Here is a 7,201-nt window from a genome sequence, read left to right on the forward strand (position 1 = left end):
GTAGTGGGTTCCTCGCAAGTGCACTTGTATTGGTTGCCAAGGAAGCCCATAAGCACATGATCCACTTCCTCGGGGTCTCAGTAAAGTTCTTCACCCCCGCCACCCCCCCCGTCTCTCTCCCATGACAACGTATGTTATACAGCATGACGGGAGAGGGAAATACCGACCGGGTGTCACTTAATGCAAATTACAAAACTGGTGGGTGGTTTAAAGCTTCCAATCCATTACAAAGAGCTGAGCCATAATTCTTCATCGTCATCAGTCGTCGCGTCAACAAAGTTCACATAATGCCTTACAGGCGTGTAGCTGGTGCTTCGCTTCTCCGCAGAATGACAAATAATGGCTTAGAAGGTGCTTCCAAACTTCACAAAAATTGTGATTTATGGCGTAGTGGGTACCTTTCTAGTGTACTTGTATTGTAGCCCCAAGAGAGCTTACAACGGGCTCTAGAAACGCCGCTGTTCCAGCTTTCGCTGTGACTGTGCTGCGGCTTCAGCACAGGCCTGGCGCTTTTTTTCGATACTGCTATGTACTTAGATGCGGATGTTATTTTTCTACAGCAGATAGATGCAATGGTTAGATAGATGCATTTATCAACCTACTCGTTGCGCAATTCGTATTGTGTGACGCCTGGTTACCGAACTCGTGTTGTGCGACGCTTGGTGCTTATTTTACTCTTCTACCACGCTATATTGCATATGTTAATGTGGTTCCTTCCCGACATGAAGGCCGTATGGGACCTTTTTGCAAAGCATTTTCAAGCGCCAGCATGGCTCAGAGGTTGAATACTGAGCTCCCACGCAGAGGGCCCAGGTTCGAACCTCAATCCATCCTGGAATTTTTTCTTATTTCGTTTTTTTTTTTATTTCGAGAGATAGTGGTTACGGACACCGGTGGCGGTGGCGGCGGCGGCGGACAACTACGACGCCGAAAACGGCCGCTGAAATGATCTCATAACAGCTTTCGCTGTAAAACAGCTTTTCACCGCGGAGCTGTTTGTTCCGAGCAGTGGTCCGTGATTGGCGGGTCGAAATCATCATCGTCAAGAATCGGCATGGGCTCTCTTTTTTCGCTCGTTCTTCTGCATCTTTTGCTTCTGTCTCAGAACATGCGCACCGATTTGTTCGGCACGCGCTCTCTTCGTCCTCTTCATCTACGGCTTCGCTCCCAAACTATGAGCAACCATTTGTCTGATGTGCTTACACACAACTCGCATGGACTCAAGAACTAGTACATAGATAAAAAGAAAGAAAGAGACAACGAAAGGCGCAGGAAGAATGAGAAACAGCAAATTTCATGGAGAAGCCGAGGTGGGATTTGGACCCACCATTCGAAGGCGAGAGTCGTAACAACTGGCAAACAGGCACGCTAGCAGATCTCAACACTATAGTATAGCAAGAAGGTTGGAAATGGAAGCGAGTGTGAGGAGGAGGGACAGGAGGAGAGGAAAGAGTAAACCAGAGCATAGAAAGCATGAGCAAGGGAAATATTACTAAACGCGCTTGTTTTTGCATTTTTATGTAGCCGGTCCGTTACGCGTATAATCACTGCCCTAGGCAAACCACGCCCGAAGCTCCGGGAAACTTTCAGATTAATTTAGACACGCTCTCGAGCTTATCAGCTTGAGCGCGCTATGCGTGCAGTAGAGTTCATTCTGGGGCAAACTCGGTACGAACAAAAAAGGTACGCTTCCTGACGCTGGAGTGAAGGAAGAACTTTTCGCAGAATTGTGCGCAACCCGTATAACATGGTCTCAGAATCCCCTTCTGAGGCAACGACAATCAAAAAGATGCTAGAAATCCGCACTAGGCAGTACGACCTCCAGATTCCTACTACAAGCTATGGGAATGTTCAAGCGCTAAGAGCCGAAGAACTACGTGAGACCATAAAAGTGAATGTGCAGGAAGAGCTGTGAAAATTCTTACTTTCATCGCAGCTTGACGTGGGATTCTATTGATGAGGTCGTGCGCCAATGGATCCGGCAATTACTGGGTGTCCCTCAGCCAGCAGAGCAATAGTCGCAAGCCATGAGCTAAGCTGCTGCAGTCCATCGTCATGCTCCTCCTCCACGTCCACGCAAAGACGGTGAACCGCCACAGTACCGTCACCAGACATCGCCACTGCCACCAAGAGCCATACCATGCGTGTGTTGGCCAGGGCTACGCGCCGAGAAAAGCCGGCGTTTGGCTCGCCCCTGACAACCTCAGCTCTCCTACCACTGCGCGGAAGTCACGCATACCTGCCGCTGCCGACAGTACCGCCAGATGGGACTACTCGGCTTCGCTGTCAACGCAATGCGTCCACAGCATGGTGAGCGGCCGCGCGACATCGCCGATTACTTGGCCGACACTGAATGGAAACCTCGCCGTATGTCTCCTTCGCCGTCGCCAGGATGTTATGGTCCCCGCAGTGACGCCCGTAGTACAATGGGTGATCGACACCTGCTGATAGACCACAAAATTTGTGTCGCACGCGGAATCGCTCGATTACACGAAGCAAAAGAGAGCGATTCGTTGGGCAAGTTGGTGATCCATAATGTTACTAACAGCGCAAAAAAAGGACGAAGGACCAGGAAGAAACACAGACAAGCGCTTGTCTGTGTTTCTTCCTGGTCCTTCGTCCTTTTTTTGCGCTGTTAGTAACATTAAGCAAAAGAATTGTGATAACGATGAACTCCACCCGTATGCACAAACAGCTCAACAAGCAATAAGACGGAAATGCGGGCTAGTTGGTTTGGCTCGATTGCGGAAAACTTGCGCACACCAAACAAAGACACAACGAAAGAAGTTCGCAAGGACCACCGCACTCACCTTTATTCCATAAGAAAGCACATATATACATTACCGGAAACACCTCATAATATCTGCGCATGAGCAACATGGAGTACCGTATATTCATTTACAAAAAACGAAAAAACACATTACGAAAACCAATGCACTCTCATACCTTGTGTAGCAAGTTAATTTCATCTTCATTCAATGCGATGAACGGATGACTAACACATGCGTCTTTAAGTCTGGAGATATGCCAAGCTTCAACAAACTCTCTTGTTGTCTGATTAGGGTGAACATACAAAACAGCAGTTTGATTGTACAATGTACTACAAGACTTCAATGAACAACTCGCAAAATTGAATGTTAAGTGCGTGTCAGGCTTCCCTTCAGGATAGCCAAGTGTTCGTTTGACCTTAGATTTAAATATCGGCCGGTCTGACCAACGTAGCAATGCCCACATTTGAACGGGATCTGGTAAACTATGCTTCTTTCGCAATCCACAACCTGGTGATCAGGACGCTTCGAGCACTTCTTAGCGACACCATTAGGCTTGTAAAAGTTTATTTACAGCAGGGTAAACACTCCTAGTTTGTTTTTTGCCGAGAAAAACTACAGCAGCACCATGCCTAACTGTCACCTTCTTAAGTTTATATGAAAAGCCTTGCATGTGGGGTATTACTGAAATTTTCGTAGCGTCTCGGCTTCTTTGCACCCCTTTCTCCTAAATTTCTATTCGCAATGCCCATAGACTGTCACGCGACCAAGCGGATACCAGGACGAGGGTTAGCAGACAATAAACTGGCAGCCGCTCCCTAGTTCAGCTGTGCTAGCCCGATTGCCAACGCGTTGGTTGGAACGAAACACTACGACTTTACAAGTTTCGCCAATCCGTGAACAAACCGGGCCGTCCGTAACAAGATAAGTTTGATTCTTTTATGCCAGACGCGAAGCTTTCGTGAAAATGCGTGGTGAAGCAACCTGGGCAAGTCGTGCTGCCAATGTTGGCACACAGCGTACACATTTGAGCTCCGCAAAGTTTTCTATGGCCACGCAGGCTAGTTAAATGTTAGTGTATGTTTCTTTATGTTGAAACTCGCGCTATTTCGCTTGTATAGAATATCCGTCGGTGTTTTTGTAGACGCGGCCTGTCGATGACATAACATTTTACGCGGAGTGTCGCATGAGCTCGCGATGTCCTCTTCTGTAACTGAATAATATCAGGGCCTTCGTAATGAATAGGTGATACACTGAAGTCAAGCGCCTTAGATATTGTCAGAAAAGAAGTGTACGGATCTTGCGAGCGACCATTCAGTCATTCGAGGCTACGCTCGCTCCACGGCTATCGTGAACTACGACCAAGCACCGGCCGCGTTGCGGGCTCAGTCTTGCCCTCAGCTGACGCAATCCGGCGGAGAATAAACGTGATTGATTGATGGACTATGTGTATATGTGACGCTATGAATGGGAGACATGATGTGGCTCAGACGCCATACTTTTATTCCATAGCCCGCGCACTTCTTCCTTCTCGGCTTCTACCAGACATCACTGCCTTTACACGTCACAGGATTCCCCCTTCCCCTGAAAAAATGCGCGAGTTTAACAACAAAACATGAGCTAGCAGAGTGTTAAAGCTAAAATGTCAAAACGCGGAGTAGTTCCATGTCACAAGGGAGTTCCGTGAAACTAGCACAAAAAGCTTCACAGGGGAGGCCAGCCGTCCGGTACATCAAGTAGAGCTCTGGTGGGCGAGGCTGGCTGTTGCGTTTGGGACAACATAGGCATACCTTGACCATGGACACTAGTGATGACATAGCTGGTATTTGAGTGAGCAATGGACGAGTTTCGAAGTCTCTGCAGGATCGACAGCTCGGATTTTGTAGGCGTCGTATTCTTCGTTGTGAGTGGACAGAACCCGTGCATGCAGTTTGCGGGCCTGTTGATTGAGGCTGACTGGGCGCTGCCTCTCTTCCTGCAGAGTGCAAGGGGTACTTTCGTGTCTTTTTTTGGCGTTTTATGTGGTGATGTCCCAGTTGTTTTGATCGAAGGCGCAATCTTGATCTTTGGTGCAGAAGGGGTCCATGACGATGGTGCTTTCGGCGGTGTCTTCTCTTCGGGCTTCTTTTCAGACTATCTTCTTCAAGCTGTGAGCGAGGTTTCGATGACGTTATCTTTCGTCATTGCACATGTTGAAGTGTGCGTTGTAGTCGCTTGATTTCGTCGAATTTCTTGTGCTCGTCTAGCTGATGAGGCAGTCCTTGAGGAACACGACTCTGATTTTCTTCGCAAGTTGATGTGATGTCCACTGGGTAGCTGGCGCACGGTGGGCTGTTGTGTTGCTTGTCAAGTATGGAAGGCTTGGTCAATTCTGAATGCGTGTCACTTTGCGGAGCTATGGATGTGAGAACATCCGACGCAAAAACCCTGCTCTGAAAAGTCGTGGTGTGGTCCGGCTTTGTGCAGGTTTACCAGCTTGTTGAGAGTGAGTGTAGGCATCTTTTGACGTGTGTCGTCAGGTTTATCGGTAATATTGATGTGAGGTGATGCCAAACCCGATTGTCGGCCATGCATGCGACACGAGATGTCAAGTGGATCTTGGGCTTCAGTAATATTAAACCGTTCACCGAAGGTAGTTGTCTGAAAGGAGCTTGTGTCATCTGAAGTCACACCTGCGCTTTTGTTTTCATTGTTGGAACTGGCGCTCTATGGTGAATCCTCATAGCTTCAACATTCCGGTAGTTGAGTGCTGGAAGTTACCGCAACAGACATGGCTTGACCCAAATCCGAATCTTCGTCCCTATGCAGAATAACAGAGATAAACACTTCTGATGCTTTCAAGTGAAGAGAAAGGTCATGGCTTGGTCGATTACATTCCCGGCGCGTCAGCTCATCTGTCGTGTACGTAGTGACCTGATGTATGTGGCAGTCCTTACGAATAACAGAAGAGCTACTTGATGAAAAGCCAGGTGGTGCGTCATGTTTGCGAAATGACGAATCGGCTGCATCGGGTTGTGCAATTGTGCATCGTGTCCTTTGGTGCAGTGAAAAGGTACAAGATGCCAATTTTCGTGCAGAAGGGAAACCTGATGGACGGTTACGTCTTTTCGTCGGAAAAGCATGTGGACTGTGATGGCTGAGTGGAAAGTTCTCTAGGTGGTGGATTATGGACAAGTCTTCATCGTATTTCTTAAGGATGATCATATCCTCTTTGATTTTTTCCATGACTCGTCGTTTTCAAATATGTGTGTGAGGTAAAACTTGAAAGCCTCACCCGTGACGTAGTTGTTGAAAGTGGCGACCATGTCCCGTTCTGTCCATGATGCAGCCGTAGCGTGGCGTTCGAAGAGGTTGAACCAGTCCTCTACGGCTCCATCGTCCGCTGATCCGGCGTACTGTGGGATGGCAAGGTCTGTCAATGATGCTGCCATGGTGGTGGTCATTTTGTGCAGCTAGGACCTGCTTCGCCAGTCCATGTGTGGTCAGGACGTCGTATTACTGCTCGTCGATGATGTGCGGCTGATGAAGTGGCTGCCAGATCTTCATCCTGTCAACTTGTGTGACGCTATGAATGGGAGACATGCTGTGAATCAGACGCCATACTTTTATTCCATAGCCCGCGCACTTCTTCCTTCTCGGCTTCTACCAGACATCACTGCCTTTATACGTCACATATATCTATGTTAGTGGACCAGAGCTGGCGACATTTGATCGGCAGCCCCGCTCTCAACGTCGCCCAATTTACCCGTGAGTTGCTTTCACAATCAGCGCTGCACTGCACGTTTGTAACTTTGTTGACAGGTGGCAGCACACTGCAAGCCAAGGCACCTCTCATCAGAGGAAATTGTTTAGATTGATTTTGACAGTGATGTTCAAAGAGACCGTGCACCTTGACGACGAGGATTTTTCACTGGACATTGAGGGCTGTGAAATCACCGATAGCGACAGCGTCGATGGAGATGCTGCAGCAGCGATTCTCTTTAACGTGATTTGCTGGTTAACCATCTGTACGGCAAGCTTTTCACAATCGTAAGTCACTTTGTCTGTGCTTGATGTACGATAGTGTTGAGATCAAAATAAAAGCATAGTTTTTGTGATACGGTGTACGTAGCAGAACTTTTGTGGCAGCATGCTGCCAACAAGCTTGACGAGCGGAAGCAAAACGTGCAATCGCGTCCCCAAGCCGCGCCGCTGAGTCGTCAAATGAACTTGCCCATTACCGCCTGAATGCCTTCGTTGTTCAGAAATCCTTCGACGTTGCGAAAAGCTTACGTGTGCATTCGTTTCGAGGTGCTCGTCCAACGTGCAACATCTGAGAGAAGTGAACTGTGCACTCCGCGTTCCTCATCACATGAGTAATGATGACGGAGCAACATGTTTAAACAATGGTCACGCTAAACATGCGGTTCTGTGCAGCAACGATGGCGTTACAC

This window comes from Rhipicephalus sanguineus, chromosome 7 (genome assembly GCF_013339695.2).
Source record: "Rhipicephalus sanguineus isolate Rsan-2018 chromosome 7, BIME_Rsan_1.4, whole genome shotgun sequence".
NCBI classification, from domain to species: Eukaryota; Metazoa; Arthropoda; class Arachnida; order Ixodida; family Ixodidae; genus Rhipicephalus; species Rhipicephalus sanguineus.